The sequence below is a fragment of the Hylobates moloch genome, unplaced genomic scaffold (genome assembly GCF_009828535.3).
Source record: "Hylobates moloch isolate HMO894 unplaced genomic scaffold, HMol_V3 SCAFFOLD_8, whole genome shotgun sequence".
Taxonomy (NCBI): Eukaryota; Metazoa; Chordata; class Mammalia; order Primates; family Hylobatidae; genus Hylobates; species Hylobates moloch.
In genome coordinates, this window is record NW_026652283.1 from 35,269,267 (window position 1) to 35,287,405 (window position 18,139).

At 36.7% G+C, this 18,139-nt stretch overlaps 1 protein-coding gene and 1 pseudogene across 6 annotated transcripts in view; one reads left to right on the forward strand and one right to left on the reverse strand.

Annotated features, from left to right (window-relative positions):
• PHC2 (polyhomeotic homolog 2) overlaps positions 1-18,139 on the reverse strand; it is a 154,945-nt gene that overhangs the window by 83,229 nt on the left and 53,577 nt on the right. The gene's annotated exons all lie outside the window — the stretch shown is intronic.
• Positions 14,098-14,189, forward strand: LOC116474074 (U2 spliceosomal RNA; annotated as a pseudogene).

Sequence of the window (18,139 nt, forward strand, 5' to 3'; positions counted from 1 at the left end):
TAGGAAAGGATATTTTAAACAAGACTGACAAATTTGACTACATTAAAAGAAAAAATTTATGTTCATCAAAGGCATAATAACAAGCCTTACACTGAGAAAAAAAAATTTCTATCACATATAACAAAAAGAGAATTTGCATCAAAAATATTTAAAAAATACCTATAACTCAAAAGTAAAAGATACAACAGAAAAATGGGCATCACACTTGAATTTTCTCTTTTGTGAAATACTACATGGCCAACAGACATTTAAAAACTTCACCTTATTAATAATCAAGAAAATGCAAATTAAAACTACAATAGGTTAAAATTTCATACTCATGAAATTGGCAACAATTCTAGAGACTGACAATATCAAACACTGGGGAGGATATAGAGCAATGGTAATGTTCACATGGAATGGGTAGGAGTAAAAAAATGATTCAATCCCTTTAGAAAACAGTTTGGTATCTCACAATAGAGTTGAACATACCCACACGGTATGGCCTAGCAATTCTATTCTTATCTATACACCTATCTTAGAAAAACTCTTGCACATATTCATAAGGTGACATGATAATGATGCTCATGGTGGAATTGCTTTTTAAAGCAAAAAACCAAAAAACTGGAAATGACCCAAATACCCATCAAAAGCAGAATGTAAAAAAATACATTATGGCATGTTAATTCAATGAAATACTATACAACAATGAAAATGACATACAATCTCAGGTATCAACACAGACAAATCTCAAAAAGATAATGTTGAACAAAAGAAGCAAGCCTCAGAATGAATACAGTATAATTCTGTTTATACAGAGTTCAAAACCAGTTAAAACTAAAAAAGTATATTGTAAAAATAATAGTATTTTTGTTCAGGAAATCACTCATATGTTGTGAAACTATAAAAGAAAAGCAAGGGAAAACTTTTTTTTTTTTTTTTTTGAGATGGATTCTTGCTCTGTGGCCCAGGCTGGAGTGCAGTGGTGTGATCTCCGCTCACTGCAAGCTCCGTCTCTCGGGTTCATGCGGTTCTCCTGCCTCAGCCTCCCAAGCAGCTGGGACTACAGGCGCCCGCCACCACACCCGTCTAATTTTTTTTTTGTATTTTTAGTAGAGATGGGGTTTCACTGTGTTAGCCAGGATGGTCTTGATCTCCTGACCTTGTGATCCACCCACCTCAGCCTCCCAAAGTGCTGGGATTACAGGTGTGAGCTACTGTGTCCGGCCCACTTTTTTTTTTTTTTGAGATGGAGTTTAGCCCTGTTGCCAGGCTGGAGTGCAGTGGCGCCATCTTGGCTCACTGCAACTTCTGCCTCCCAGGTTCAAGCGATTCTCCTGCCTCGGCCTACCGAGTAGCTGGGACTACAGGCACCCACCACCACGCCCAGCTAATTTTTGTATTTTTAGTAGAGACAGGGTTTCACCATGTTGGCCAGGATGGTTTCGATCTCTTGACCTCATGATCCACCCGCCTCAGCCTCCCAAAATGCTGGGATTACAGGCATAAGCCACTGCACCTGACGGGAAAACTTATTACAACAGTTTAAGAGTGGTACACCTGGGCAGATAAAGAAGGTAGATGCAAACAGGGAGGAGCATATGGGTATCTTCTAAAGTTCTGTTTCCTAACTTGGGTTCCGGATAAATGTTGTTCACTTTATTCTTCCATTACTACATACACATTATACATTCTTCTGCATAATTATACATTTCATGGTAAAGCAAATGAAAAATCATATCAAATATCTACTCCACGGAAAGGTACTGTGGATGTTAAAATGACTCAGATTCCATCTCCACTCTGCTAAAATTACTTTCACTGAGGTCAAAGACTTCAATGTCACTAAAGGTAATAAACATTTTCAATTCTCATTTTCTTTGGTGTCTCAGCAGCATTCAACACTGCTGACCATTCTTCTCCTTGAAACAGTAAATTCCCTTGGCTTTCATGAAACCATATTCTCCTGACCATTCTTTCTCAGTCTCCTTCAAAGGCTTGTCTCCTACCACCTAACCATTAAATATTGGAGCTCCTTAAGATACATCCATGAAACCCCATTTCTTCATATGCTGTTCTTTCTCTCTAGACACTCACATCTATGCCTATGGCTTCAATTACCATCCATATATCAAAGATATACATCTCCAGCTCAGACCTCTCCTTTGAGTGATGTATCCCATTATCTTGTCAACATCTCTGCTTGGATATTTCAAAATATCTAAATTTTAACCTGTTAAAATTGAAACTCATGATTTCCCTGCAGAACACTTCTTCTAATATTCCTTCTCAGTGAATGGCACTGCCAGTCATACTTGACAATTTTACTTGATTAAAACAAATAGGCTTTTGCTTTTCCTTCTATAGAATAAAATAACTCACTTTCTTTTCTTCCTAGGAAAAGGTTGAAAATGAGGAAAATAATTTTGGTGATGACTGTAAGTTGAAATAAAATATTTCAACCCCCCCCCCCCCACATCATCTGGTAATTTAGCTTTCCTACATAGAGGTAGCTTAATAAAGTTAGTTTCTTTCCTTCTAATTAAGAGTTTTTCCAAAACACAACAGCAATACTATCTAATTATTTTCCTCTCTTTCTTTTAACCCCTTTATGTGTTTTCTTGTCTCTTCTTTCCACTTCACTTTTGCACACAATAGGGTCTTAAATTGTTTCTGATTTTTCTTTATTTCTTGTTTCTACTTTTTTCCTTATTTCCCTCATGGCCCACCTCTCTGTGACTGAATCAGAAGACGGTACTTCAACCAACAAATATTCATCAAGCACTCTGGGATAGAGTGATGAACAAGATAAGGATCCTATTCTGATGTGTTTTATGTCTGGAGTGGGGAGCAAACAATTACGAAGTAAATAGCATGAGCTAATTAAGGAATTAAAATTGAATGACATGAAGAATAACAGGTTGCTCTCTTAGATTGAGTGGTCAGGAAAGGCCTTTCTGAGGAGGTTATATTTAAATCTGAGACAAGGAGACAGTCATTGCATTACTTTGCAGTAGTTGGTAATGAAGACCCTATGAGAGAAACAAACTTGGCATGTTTAATGGCTGCACAGTAGACAAGAGAGAAAACTGTATAAAATGAGATGAATGTACGAATTAGATGAGACAGGGCTTTGTTTACCCAGAGTAAGAAGTTGGAGTTCATTTATTTAAAAAAGTATTCTTTATAATATCTCTAGGATCTGCAGTGATGTCTTCCTTTTCATTCCGGATTTTGGTTATCTGTGTCTTTCTTTTTTTCTCCTCAATCAGTCTTTATAAGGATTTGTAGTCTTTCTTTTTTTTTTTCTTTTTTGGAGACAGAGTCTCGTTCTGTGTTGCCCAGGCTGGAGTGCAGCGGCGCAATCTTGGCTCGCTGCAACCTCCACCTCCTGGGTTCAAGCAATTCTTGTGCCTCAGCCTCCCAAGTAGCTGGGACTGCAGGTGCGCACCACCACGCCTGGCTAATTTTTGTATTTTTAGTAGAGATGGGGTTTCGTCATGTTGGCCAGGTAGGTCTCGAACTCCTAGCCTCAAGTGATCCACCTGCCTCAGCTTCCCAAAGTGCTGGGATTACAGGCATGAACCACTGCACACGGCAGTAGTCTTACCAGTCTTTAAAAAGAATCACCTTTTGGCTTTGCATATGCTCTCTATTAAATGTTTTCTATTTCATTAATTCCTGTTCTTGTCTTTATTATTTCTTTCCTTCTACTTTCTTCAGATTTAATTTATTGTTTTTTCCCCTAACTTCTTGAGATAGATGAATTTAAAGCCATAAATTTTCCTCTAAACTCAGCTTTATTTACTGAAAAGTTTATATATAATATTTTTCATTATCAGTCAGGAATATTTTCTAATTTCTACTGTGATGGATTATATATAAATGTACGGCTTAACTTCCAAATATTGGTATTTCCAGTCATCTTTTTCTTATTGAATGCTAACAATACACTGTGGTCAGACAGCATAATTATGTGTGGTTTTAATCCTATGAAATTGTTGACACTAGCTCTGTGATCCAGTATAGAGTCAACTTTTATAAATGTTCCATATTCTGCAGTTGTTAATTACAGTGTTATATATATGTCCCTCAGTGAAATTTGACACTTGTGTTATTCAAATCTTATATATTCTTACTGGGGCTTTTTGCCTGCTTTTTATATCAAATGCTGAGAGAAGAATGTAAATATAAAACACCTTGATAATGAATTTGTCTTTTTCCTTAGAGTTGTGGAATTTTTGCTTTAAGTATTTTGAGGCCATTTTATTTGATGAATATAAATTTAATATTCTTAGATTTTCCTGGTAAACGGACACTTATTATTTTGAAGTAATCCCTTTTATTTCTAGAAGTATTTTCTGACTCATTATAATTTTGTCTATAATTAATGTAGCAATTGGGCTTACTTTTGGTATATATTATCTTTATTATCTTTTCATTTTTAACTTTTCTGTTTACTTATATCAGGGTTTCTCCAACCACGATATTGGGACCAGGTAATTTCTTGTGTGTGTGTGGGGGGGTGCAGTTCTATGCATTGTAGTTTACAATGGCACTTGCCCAGGTTATGACAACGAAAAATAAGTCCAGACACTTAAATATCTTCTTGAGGGCAAAATCACCCACAGTTGAAAACTTACTGACATATTTTAGTTGTGTCTTCTGTAAACAGCAGAGAGTTATAGTATTATTTTATCCAGTATGACAATCTTTGTCTTTTAATTGGAACATTTAGTCCATTTACATTTGATGTAATAGAGGCAAACTCTCTGTTTTTGTTTGCCTCAAAATGCCTTTAATTTTCCTTCTGGGATACCCATCTGAGATAAATTTTCCTTCTGCCTGGGTCTACTTGTCAGAAGAATAAATTTGTTAGGCTTCTTTAATCTGTGGAATTGGTGTTTTATATCAATTAAGGAAAATTCTCTGCTACCATCTCTTCCAATATGCCTCTGTCCCAAAACTCTCTTTCCTTATCTTCTGGGACTTTCATAAGAGTATGTTAGTAGGTATTCTTATTCTGACCTCCATGTCTCTTACCCTATCTTGCATATGATCTATCATTTTCTCTTCTCTGCTACACTCTGGATGATTTCTTCAGACTCATCGTTCAGTTCTGACCTCAGCTGCGTATGATCTACTGATTAATATGTTCACTGAGTTCATAATTTTGATTGTTATATTTTTCACTTTTGTAAGTTCTATTTAGTTTTAAAACAATCTGTTACAATACTTTTTATAGATTCCCTTCTTGCAGATATTTTCAAGCTCATTAAAAAATCTCTTTATACATAGTCAGGATAGTCACTTTACAGTCTGTCTCATGATTGCAGTTTCTGAAGTTTCTGTGGGATTCTATGTTGTTTCTGCTGTTTACTACTCAGGGTATCTTGTTATTTTGTGAAAGTGTTATCTTTGACTGTTGGTCATTATACTAGAAAATAAATATTTTCAAGGTTAATAAATGTCCTAAGATAATAGCACCATTCTCCAGAAATGATTTTTCGTTGCTTCTGTCAAGCACCAGAAGACACTACTAGTATGGAACCATCCTAGTCTATCTATGTCAAAAGTTTGAGGTTCCCTGGACTACCTGAGTGACACAAACTTGAGCTGCCCCAGTAATGGTTTACTTCTAGTTCACTCTTACTTTGAAGGTGGAGCGCTTGAGATTCCTGGATTAAACAGGGAGGTGGTTTATCAGATTTCTTACCCTGGGCAGGCTCTCCGTTTTGATTTCTTTCTTCCTTCCCCTATAAGACTACCAAAAACTCAGCCTGACTACACAGATATTTCATTCAGACTAGTAAATGCCTTCAGAGAAAGACGGGTATTTTTAAAATGCATTATTCTGGACGGGTGCGGTGGCTCAAGCCTGTAATCCCAGCACTTTGGGAGGCCGAGGCGGGCGGATCACGAGGTCAGGAGATCGAGACCATTCTGGGTAACACGGTGAAAACCCGTCTCTACTAAAAATACAAAAAATTAGCCGGGCGAGGTGGCGGGCGCCTGTAGTCCCAGCTACTCGGGAGGCTGAGGCAGGAGAATGGTGTGAACTCGGGAGGCGGAGCTTGCAGTGAGCCGAGATCGCGCCACTGCACTCCAGCCTGGGGGACAGAGAAAGACTCCGTCTCAAAAAAAAAAAAAAAAAAAGCATTATTCTAAGACAGAGTATTTTTATTTAAAAACAATTGAAGCAAATTTATATACCTAAATAACCTCAACACTTTAAAAAAATGGTACGATCAATGTGTTTCATAGAAATAGGTGAAGTTAAAAACAATGTAGTCATCAGGTTAGCTTTCTCAGGAGCTGGCATTCCTGATACCTGTGGTCAGGTTTCTGGCCTGTGTCTGATCATGTAGGTCCAGAGCACAAACAAGGTGTGAGGGGGGAGAAAGAGGCTTTGAATGGTGGGTTTACCTCTGTGTGTTCTTGTTTTACCCTAGATTTTGGCCCAACCCTATTTTATTATTTTGTCAGCTTTTTAGTACATGTAAGAAAATTTAAAAAAAGATTTCTCTCAGTTTTTTAAGTTGTCCTTGTCATCCTAATTACCTAGCTTGCCATTACTGGAAGGTAAAGTTTCTGGATTAAGTGTGATGGAAAGCTGGAGAGGGAGTGAATCAGTTAGTCTATTTTTGTCACATCACGTCAGAATCTGTTTACAAGCAAAAAGAATAACATATTTAAATCATTAACCAATAAGAAAATAGTTTGAATTGTATGAATTTATTTGCACTAGTTTGCTTCACATGGATGTATGTTCTTTCTCCTGACTAGACAGTAAGCTCTTGAAGATTAGATACCCTTTCTGTTTTTAGTAGGTTTTTTTTGTTTTGTTTTTGTTTGTTTTTGTTTTGAGATGAAGTCTTGCTCTGTCGCCCAGGCTGGAGCGCAGTGGGATGATCTCGGCTCACTGCAATCTCCGCCTCCCAGGTTCAAGCGATTCTCTTGCCTCAGCCTCCTGAGTAGCTGGGACTACAGGCATGCACCACCATACCTGGCTAATATTTTTTTGTATTTTTAGTAGAGACGGGGTTTCACCATGTTGGCCAGGCTGGTCTCGAACTCCTGACCTTGTCATCCACCTGCCTCAGCCTCCACAAGTGCTGGGATTACAGGCATGAGCCACTGCGCCTGGCCTGTTTTTAGTAGGTTTTAAGTATATCTCTCATCCTTTCTCTAGGACCTAGGACAAAAAGATAAAATGCCAGTCTTCTTGATTTCCTTGTTACCATCCCAGGGCTTGAGAGCCCCAGGAGAGAATCAGACTCTCAGGAATTCATCTCTTTCCCCATCTCCCACCTACTTGTTGTAGACCACTAGTTGAATACTGAGAACAATGAGAACTACTTTACATCAAGCTTGAGAATTTCATCACAGTGCAAGAATATACAAGTAAATACAAATATAGAGTTTGATACTGTTCAATCATGAGTAGCTTAGAAGTCAAATTTTCTCATATACTCACTGCTGAAAGACATATAAATTGGGGTATATTTAAAAAATATACATCTAGAGCCATAGTATTTTATATAGGTTTTAACCCAGTAATTCCATGTTTATGAATTTATCTTTAAAATAATCCCAGGGGTTCACAAAGATTTAGCTACCTGAATGGTCATTACAAGAGGGGAAATTAAAGATTTAAAATCCCATTTGTAAGGATTAGTAATTGTACTTTCATATAATAGAATATCATATTTAATGACACAAAAAGGTTCATAGGTGATAAAATCAGTTTAAGAAAGAGTGTGTAACAAGATATTTTTTAAAACAAGAAAATGTATGCACTCATAAACTTAAAAAACTAGAAGGATATAAAACAAAACATTAACAGCATTACTTCGGGGTGCTAGGATAACAGGTTTTTTTTCTTGACTGTGCTTATTCCTCTCCCCCAAATCTTCTATAATGAAAATATATACTTTTGTAATAAAAACAACATTCATGATTAAAAAATAAACTAGAGTTCCTATATATCTAATAGGCCACCTCAGACCAGCCCTTTCCAGGCCCAATCTGTCTATCACTGGTTAGCAGAGAAGTCCACATTCTTCCAATTCTATAGTCTGTCCCACTTGGTCCATACATAGGTTTTTGGCCACCTAGAAGAGTAACATTCATCCATCATTGGGTAGGTGGCTCATAATATATATTTGGTGAACTGAACTGACTGCAAAGAGACAGAAATTTATTCACATAATGCTAACAGAATGTCACATACTTAAAACATGATTGTTTTCTACCATTTTAAACTATCCTTATTGGCGTTATATTATCTCTCACACTCAAACTAAATAAAAATATTTTGAAAGAATACCCAAAGGGGAAACTATTACTATAATGACCTCATGTATTTTCCCTGGAAGGTCTGTTTGTTGAATATTTAGTAGTTTTGTATAATGCCGGTCAATAAGGCTTAATTGCCTCTGCTGCTGAATTGCTTGTCACATGGAGAGAATCAAACCTGCCCCCACTCCCTTATGGAAAAAATGAATGCCTGGAATGAGCTGGAATTTCCAGGAAAAACATACCAGTTCAATTTGTATTAATCCCTGTGGGGTTACTGCACTGATGTCATTTTTAATATGCCTTACTCTTCCCCTCTGGTTGGCATGATCCATCATCTCTTTCCTCAGCTGGCTTTGCTGCTTTTCCTTGGAGAGCAGACTGTCTTTGTGAATGACTCTCTCAGGGAGCATGTGCAGGAGAAGCCAGAGCCTCACTCCATGGGAACGTAACAGACAGAGCTAAAGAATGGGCTAAGAACAGCCGCTGAATGGAACAGGTCATGCTGCTTCTCGAAGCTGAAAAGGCCAATCCTGTAAAAGAGTTGATGAGAGCACCTAATCGGGTTTGACCCCACAGCCTGTGTGTATGCAGAAAGGGCTGGGAAATGTAGCTTTGCACATGAGAAGGGTAGCGATATTCCAGGGCTGCTATCCAGACACACTTACTCACTCATCTGCTTGATTCAATTTTATTTGTACAAAGGGTTTGTTGAGGCAATGGGCAGACTAAGCCTTTAGGGATCAAGGGTTATGCAAATAAAACCTTAATGGAAGATTAAATCAGCTGATGTCCTCCTCAGTGCTATTTCCATTTGTAGGACTGGAACTGGCATTGGGGGAATGAATCATTTTTACTACATTTAAGCATTGATTTTAAAATACCTTCTTTACAAAAATAGTAGCCATTTTTATAATTAAACAGGACTGGAAATACTCAGTAACAACAAAAACCTTCCTTTATATAAAGAGAACAAACATCATATTATGGTCACAGTTAAATAGCAAGCATGATAAATCAAGGCACTAACTATGGGGGTCCTTGTTTTATTTATCACCCAATGAAGAACCAAGTCTTTCTTCACCTGGAGACTTCCGTTTATTATGATTACTAGTCCAAAATAATTTCTAAATATAGAATGAATTACATTTTGATAATTATATGTCTTATTTAGCCAGCCAGCTTCATTACCCAGTATATTCATTTCTTTAAAAACGAAGTTCTCAAAAGAATTAAAATTATTTTTCTGTGAATTATGGGAGAAATAAATAATCTGAAAGCTAGTATAAATATGATATTCTCCTTGTACTGGTTTATCTTTCACTAAAATATACTTAAATCACTAACCAAGAAATCTCAATATAATCATTTGTTCTCTCCCAGAAGAAATATTGCTGTTGATTATTATATCGTTAACATATAGTCTTTAAATTGAGAGACAACTAGAGAATAAACCTAGAGATTCTAAACTACCTTAAGACACTGCTAGTTCCCCAAAAATGCACAGAAAAACATACTGGGACATCTCTGTTTTTTTGTTGTTGTTGTTGTTATTATATTAAGGCAAAATTTAACATAAAAAAATCTAGCAATGTAAATCAGCGTATTAATAAAGTGATCATATGATCATCTTTTCTTTTTATTTTATTTATTTATTTATTTATTTTGAGATGGAGTCTTGCTCTGTCACCAGGCTAGAGTGCAGTGGCATGATCTCGGCTCACTGTGACTTCTGCCTCCTAGGTTCCAGCGATTCCCCTGCCTCAGCCTCCCGAGTAGCTGGGATTACAGGCGCACGCCACCACGCCCAGCTAATTTTTTTGTATTTTAGGAGAGGTGGGGTTTCACCATGTTGGCCAGGATGGTCTCCATCTCCTGTCCTCATGATCCGCCTGCCTTGGCCTCCCAAAGTGCTGGGATTACAGGTGTGAGCCATTCATGCCCGGCCTGATCATCTTTATAGACAAAGGAAAATCATCTGACAAAATTCAATACTCAACCATCATAACAATTCACAACAAACCAGGAATAGAAGAAAACTTCCTCAATTTCTTAAAGGACATCTAACAAAAACCTAGAGCTAATGTCATATTTATTAAGGGAAAGATTGAATGCTTTCCCCCTAAGATTGAGAATGGCCATTCAACTGTCTATTCAATATCATACTGGAGGTACTAGGCAGTGCAATAAGGCAGGTAAAAAAAGGTTTAAAGATTGGAAAGGAAGAAGTAAAATTGTATTTGCAAACAACATAATTGTGTTTGTAAAAAATCCTAAGGAATCCACAAAAAATCTATTAGAACTAAAGTAAATTGATCAAGGTCACAAGATATATTAACACAGAGAGGTTAAGTAACTTGACCAGGGTTACAATTATAATTAGTAACTGGAAGAGCCAGAATTCTAGTTAGACTGTCCCTGGAGCCTTTCTCTTAACTATTAATTATATGATAACTTAAAAATCAAAGTGTTACTGTACACACACACACATGCACGCATTCAAACACTAAACATTACTTTTCCTTTTCTATTCAATTACCACCAGCTTTACCCTAAATTTTGGTGAAAAGGAATAAATAAACAATACCTGAATCTTGAATCCTCATTCTGTATACAGAAAGCATGATCACTGATTGCCCTAATAAAACCAAAGTTATAGATTTAATCCTTGTACAGGCCAGCACACTTCACAGTGAAAAAAAACCCTTACTAATACAGTGCCAGATATATGCATCCTATCCAGCCCCTACCCTAATAAGTGGCAAATACTCAAGTTCAGTGCAACTTATCTCTAATACTAGAAAACAAAACTTGAAAGAGTATTGATGATGCATCAGGAGCATAAATCTTGTAATTGAAGGATAGCATGGTCATTGAAAAATTCAGAAACAGAATTAAAAGCTTGACATAGATTTCAAAAGTAAGGCACTAATGCCCAATTAGTCACAAGCCAAAGTAAAGGCTGGTAGCATCTTTGTCTTTATAGGAAACTCAGGGTTATCATCAGGGACCTTACATATGGACTTGTTTTTTGTTTTGGTTTGTTTTGAGATGGAGTCTTGCTCTTGTCGCCCAGGCTGGAGTGCAGTGGCACAATCTCAGCTCACTGCAGCCTCTGCCTCCAGAGTTCAAGTGATTCTCCTGCCTCAGCCCCCCAAGTAGCTAGGATTATAGGCATGTGCCACCACACTTGGCTAATTTTTGTATTTTTGGTAGAAATGGGGTTTTACCACATTGGCCAGGCTGGTCTCGAACTCCTGACCTCAGATGATCCCCCCACCTCGGCCTCCCAAAGTGCTTGGATTACAGGTGTGAGCCACCGCGCCGGGCCTGGGCTTTTAAGTAGTTATAACCAAGGTTGTCGGTACCACGACAACAGAAATAATTGGATAACTACTGTTGCTAAATGGACAAGCATTTATTAGGGCTACTATCTAACACTGAAGTCTTGAAATATAGCCAGTCCACTGACACTGAACACTGACATATAGGCAGAGAGAAATGACAATGGGAGCCTGAGGTGGCTTCCTCATGATGAATGAAATAAAGGAGACCGCAGGCTAAGTGGCTGGTGCAGGAGATTATTCAGGCCCAGCTAGTAAACAGTCACAGAAAAATCATTCAATGGCAACAATCTCAAAAGTGAAGGCTCTTTATGAAGACTGTAAGTTTAAAAGACACTTGCAAACACAGTCAGACTTTGTCAATAGTGACTACAACCTCAAACTAAAAGGCTTGTCTTTGAGCAGCAGGTGGTATGGTATTGGGGATGTATCAGTCTTTTTCAGTAAAACTGGTCTATATAGATAATAACAAAGTGTATTCACTGCTTTATTGTTGTTTTGATCCACTGTATGTAAACCATGAACTTCAAATTATTTTCCTAATGAAAAAAGCTGTAATTATCCATCAAACTCTGTCTTCCAATGCCTCCTGTGGCCCAGAGTACATGACTGCAAGACGGATGACCCAATGTTGTGTTTGTGGTCTACTGACAACTGAATTATGGTGCTACTGAGGGTAATACAGCATGGCATTGTGAGAAACAGCATAATATAATGGAAAAACTTGAACTCATCATTTAGTATCTCTAGATCTCAGCTTTTTCATTAAATCCCTTAAATGTATATCTAAAAACTGAGTTGGCAGGGCTGTTATGAAGATTAAAATGCCTGGCATATATAAGATACTAAATAAGTGACCATGCATCATGTTTACATATGTATTCTGTCACACACACACACACACACACACACACACACACACACACACACACACCACACACACACACACACACACACACACACACACACACACACACACACAAAAGGTTAACAGCTGAGGTTGATTTATTGCCCCAAATAACCTGCCCCAGGATAGATTATTGTAATTAGCCTCACTTATTTTCAGTGTGGCCAGCAAGGACAGGGAGAAAAATCCTAATTCTGGGGTCAGACAGTCTGTAGTTAGTGGAGGCTTCTACAGTTTAAAAAGTTAGCATTTGTCAGATGTTCTCACTATTGTTTTGATCTTTATCTCAATGGTTCTGAATGTTTTATTCCTTGTTTGAATATTGGGATGTTTATCAAAGAAAACATTTAACACTGAAGCCCACTGACAAAGAATTTAAATAGACAGTAGGGCAGTTAAAGGGTTTATAGCCAAGATTCAGTAACTGGTTACAGCTCTGTACAACCATGGCTCTGCAGTAAATCACACTCTGGTCTGCCTTAGCCTTATTTTGAAATTCCTTTTCAACCCTCTGCCATTCTAATAGCAATGAATTACTCTCTAATTGTATGCTAGATAGCAAGGTGGGGAAGATCTAAATCTCCTAAATCCTATTTTTAATTTATCATATAGAATTTTGTTACTTTAAATGCAGATCTACTTTTTAACTATTCACAAGCCATATTTTAAATGACAGAATTTCTTTAAAGAAAGGAATCTACTAGTAGTCAACATGTAAGTTCTCTAAAAAATAAGTTTGAGACTTCTATTTAGAAGTTAAAGCAACAGGGACCAGATTTACTCTCCTGCCTTAAGCAACTAAAAAAATTGGACTAAATATAGAAAGAAATGGTTTTCAGACATTGGCTGACAGGCAACACAGGCCTGTGATAGCTAAGAAAAGGGACACAAACAAAGTGAGCCCTACGAGTGTACCAGTTTACTGCCTACAGACAGTTCCTGGATGCAGTACAGGGAAGGGGAATGGATCTCACTGAGTCGAAGTGACTGAGATTAGACATCCAGGAGGAAAAAGTGACTAGAATTTGTGGGACAGAGAACTGGAGATAGACAGAACACTCTGGAGTTCTACCGACAGGCCTGCCTAGAGTCTTTGACTAAGTACTGGTCTGCACATGCATGAGAGGAAACTACTCAAGACTACTGGAAGGGAGCAGGCAGAACCATTCCCAGAGTTCTTACAGGGCTGTAAATAGTTTGTGTTCGTATCTATCCGAGTAGAAAGACCTTGTAATAGACAAGGAATTAGATACAACCCCCAGAAGAATATTGCCAAAGTAGTGAGGGCTAAATTGGTTCTAGACCAACGGCTGCTCTGGACCCACCATAATAAAGCTTAGAAGTAATGTTTGAAAGGATCAAAGTAATCCTAGGTAACATAACTGCATCCAAAATAAAAGCCAACACTAATTAAAGAAATATAATGAAATTTAATAATCAAGAATATAAAATTAACAATACCTAGTCCCCCATAAAAAATTACCAGGCATGCAAAGAACTGGGAAGATCAGACTTTTAGCCAGAAGAAAAAATAAATAAGTAAAAACGTACTCAGAAATGATATGGATGATCGCTTCTCGGCCTTTTGGCTAAGATCAAGTGTAGAAATGATATGGATGAAAGAACTAGCAAACAAGTATATTAAAATACTTTTACTAAATATGTTCCACATGTTCAAGAAGTGGAGGAAAACATGAACATGAGGACAAGAGAAAGGGAAAGTGTAAAAAAGACATAAATTAAACTTTTAGAGACTAAGAATACAACATCTGAAACCAAAAATAGACTGGATGAGATTAACAACAGATTGTAAACTTCAGAAGTAAAGATCAGTGAACTTGAAGACACAGAATTAGAAATTATCCAAAATGAGGCACAGAGACACAGGAGACTGAATACAAATGAACAGAGCATCAGTGACCTGTGGGACAATATCAAGCAATCTAATATTCATGAAATTGGAGCTCTAGAGGCAAAAGAGATGTGGGGAGGAAGGGAACATAAAAAAATATTTGAAGAAACTATAGCTAAAAGCTTTCCAAATTTGATGAAATCTATAAATCCGAGCATAATATACAGAAAGTGACACCAAGGAACATCATAATAAAACTGCTGAAGTGATAAAAAGAAAACCTTAAAAGTAACCAGAGAAAAAAGACATTACAGAAACATAGATAAGAATTACAGCAGATTTCTGGCCAGGAGCGGTGGCTCACGCCTGTAATCCCAGCACTCTGGGAGGTTGAGGTGGGTGGATCACGAGGTCAGGAGATCGAGACCATCCTGGCTAACACGGTGAAACCCCGTCTCTACTAAAAAATTTACCAGGCATGGTGGTGGGACCTATACCCCACTACTCGGAGGCTGAGGCAGGAGAAGGCATGAATGAGATGAGATCGCCCCCCCGCCCCCCCGCCCGGGGAAAAACAGGAAGATTTTTTTTCAAAAAAAAAAAAAAAAAAAAAAAAAAAAAATTACAGCAGATTTCTTCTCATAAACTATGCAAGCCAGTAGGTAATGGATAGACATCTTTAAAGTCCTGGAAGAAACTATTAACCTAGAATTCTTTACCTAGTAAAAATATCTCTCAAAGGTAAAATAGAACTTTTCAGACAGATAAACACTGAAATAATTAATTCCAGTATAATTGCACTATCAAAAATATTAAAGAAAGTTATTTAGTCTAAAGAAATTGATAACAGAAACACAAAGGAATAAAAAGGACATATGAAACAGTAAATAGGTGAGTAAATATAAAGGTCATGTTTCCTCATTTTAAAATATCTTTAAAAGATAATTGACTAAAGTAATAATAAAATATGTTAAATAAAATACATGACAGTAACTCAAAGGACCAGAAGGGAAAAATGGAAGTATATAGTTTTAATGTTTTTCTACTATATGTAAAGTGATATATATTATTTGGAGATAGACAGGGATAAGTTAAAGACATATGTTATAAACAGGAGGACAAGTATTAAGAAAAGATAAAACAAAGACACATAAGCAACAATGCAATAACGAGGACAATATGGGGTCAAGATTAAGAAACTCAAATAATCCAAAATGAGGCCAAAAAAAAAGAGAAAAAAAGGAACAAAGAACAGATAGGACAAATAGAAAACAAACAGCAAGAATGTCAATTCAAGGCCAGCTATCCCAATAATTATAATAAATGTAAATTGTTTAAACATCCCAATTAAAAAGCAGAAATTTTCATATTGGATTAAAAACCAAAGATATGCTTTCTACAGAAACATAATTTAAAAATAAAGACATATATAGGCTAAAAGTAAAATGGTGGAAAAGATACACCATGTAAACAATAACCATAAGAAAGCTGCAGTGATTATATCGATATCAGACAAAATAGACTGCAGAAGAAGGAATATTGCCAGAAAAAAGAAGGTAATCTTATAATGATAAAGGGGCAGTTCATCAAGAGAATATACAATCCTAAATGTGTATGTACCTCGTAACAGAGTTTCAAAACACATAAAGGAAGAACTGACAGCACTAAAAGGAGGGAAACACAAGTTTGCCATTATAGTTGGAGACTTCAGTACTCCTCTCTTACTAATTAATGACACAAGTAGATGTAAAAATTAATACAGATATAAAAGACTTAACACTACAAACCTAATTTAGATATACAGAACATTCCACCTAATGACAACAGAATACACATTCTGGGCCATAAAATAAGTCTCAATAAATTTAAGAAAACTGAAATCATATAAAGCATATTCTCTAAGCATAACAGAATTATACTTGAAAGCAATAACAGAAAGCCATTAGGAAAATCCCTAATATTTGAAACCAAACAGTGCACTTCAAAATAACTCATGGGTCAAGGAAGAAATCCTAAGGAAAATTAGAAAATATTTTAAACCTAGTGAAAACAAAAACATTACATATCAAAATCTGTAGGATATAGCTAAAGTAGTACTTAAAGGAAATTTTATAGCATTGAAACACTAGTGTTAGAAAAGAAGACAGATCTCAAATCATTAAACTCAGCTTCTATTTGTTAGAGAAAGAAGAGAAAATAAAATGCAAAGCAAACAAAAGGAAGGAAATAGTAAAGAGTAGAAAACAATGAAATAGAACACAGAAAAACTATAGAGAAAAATCGATGAAATGAAAAGCTGGCTCTTTGAAAAGATCAATACAATTGATAAACCTCTAGCCAGATTGATCAGAAAAAGGAGCAAGAGCAAGAGAGAGAAAGAGAGTGAGAGAGAGAAAGAGGACACAAATCACCACTGATAGGAATGAAAGAAATCTTATAGACATCAAAAGGATAATGAAGCAATATTATGAACTACTTTATACCAATAACTTAAACAACTTTGGTGAAACGGACAAATTCTTCGAAAGACACAAACTATCAGAGCTCACTCAAGAAGAAATAGATAACCTGAATAGCCCTATAGCTATTAAAGTACCTGAATTCTTGGTTTAAAATCTATTCACAAAGATAATTCCAGGCACAGATGGCTTTATTGGTGAATTCCATTAAATATTAAAAAAAAGAAATAATGCCAACACTATATAAACTCTTCTAGAAGACAGAAAAAGAAACCCTACCTACTCATTTCATGAGGCCAGAATTACTCTGACACCAAAACAAGGATATTTAGAAGAGAAAAAATATTAAAGATAAAGGTTACCTAATGGAAAAGGATTAAAAACAGTGAACACAGCAGAAAACATGGAGAAGAGGCTATAAGATTGAAAAGACTTTAGACACTGTCACACTGTCCTTTGTGGAATGCTTGCCCAGTGTAAAGCCCTGTATAGCATAGTGTTTAATAGCATGGCCTTTTGAAATCAAATTGTCTGCCTTGGTTCAGGTCCTGGCCCCACTATTTACTAACTGCATCACTTTGGCCAAGTTACCAAACTTCTCTGTGCACTTTCCATTTAAAACGGAACCCCCATTATGGGAGTTGTTATGAAAAATAAATGAGTAAATACATTTCAAATGCTTACACCAGTGCCTGGCACATAGTAAAGACTATATACATGTTTGCTGAAATTATTATTATACGTGTTATATTAGTTGGTTGTTTTCTTTATTAAGTCATAATATTTTCTCTCAAAATGAGCTAAACAGTATGATAAGTGACTACCCTCATTGTTTAGTCCCCTGTTGCTGCCATAAAAACAATGACAAACTTGGTGGCTTAAAACAACAGAAACTTATTCTCTCACAGTTCTGGAGGCCTGAAGTTCAATATTAGCTTCACTGGGTGGAAATCAAGGGGTCAGCAGGCTGCACTCTCCCTCTGGAGGTTCTAGGGAAGAATCTATCCAATCTTTGCCTCTGTGTTTACATTGTCTCCACCTTGTCTGTGTCTCCCTCTGCCTCTCTAAGGACACTTGTGACTGTATTTAGGGCCCACCCAGATATAACCTCCATGTCCATTGTCTCCACCTTGTCTGTGTCTCCCTCTGCCTCTCTCTTATAAGGACACATGTGATTGTATTTAGGGCCCACCCAGATATAACCCCTCCATGTCAAGGTCCTTAATTTAATCACATCTGCAAATACTCCTTTTCCTTATAAGGTAATATTTACAAGTTCTGGGGATAAGGAGCTAATATA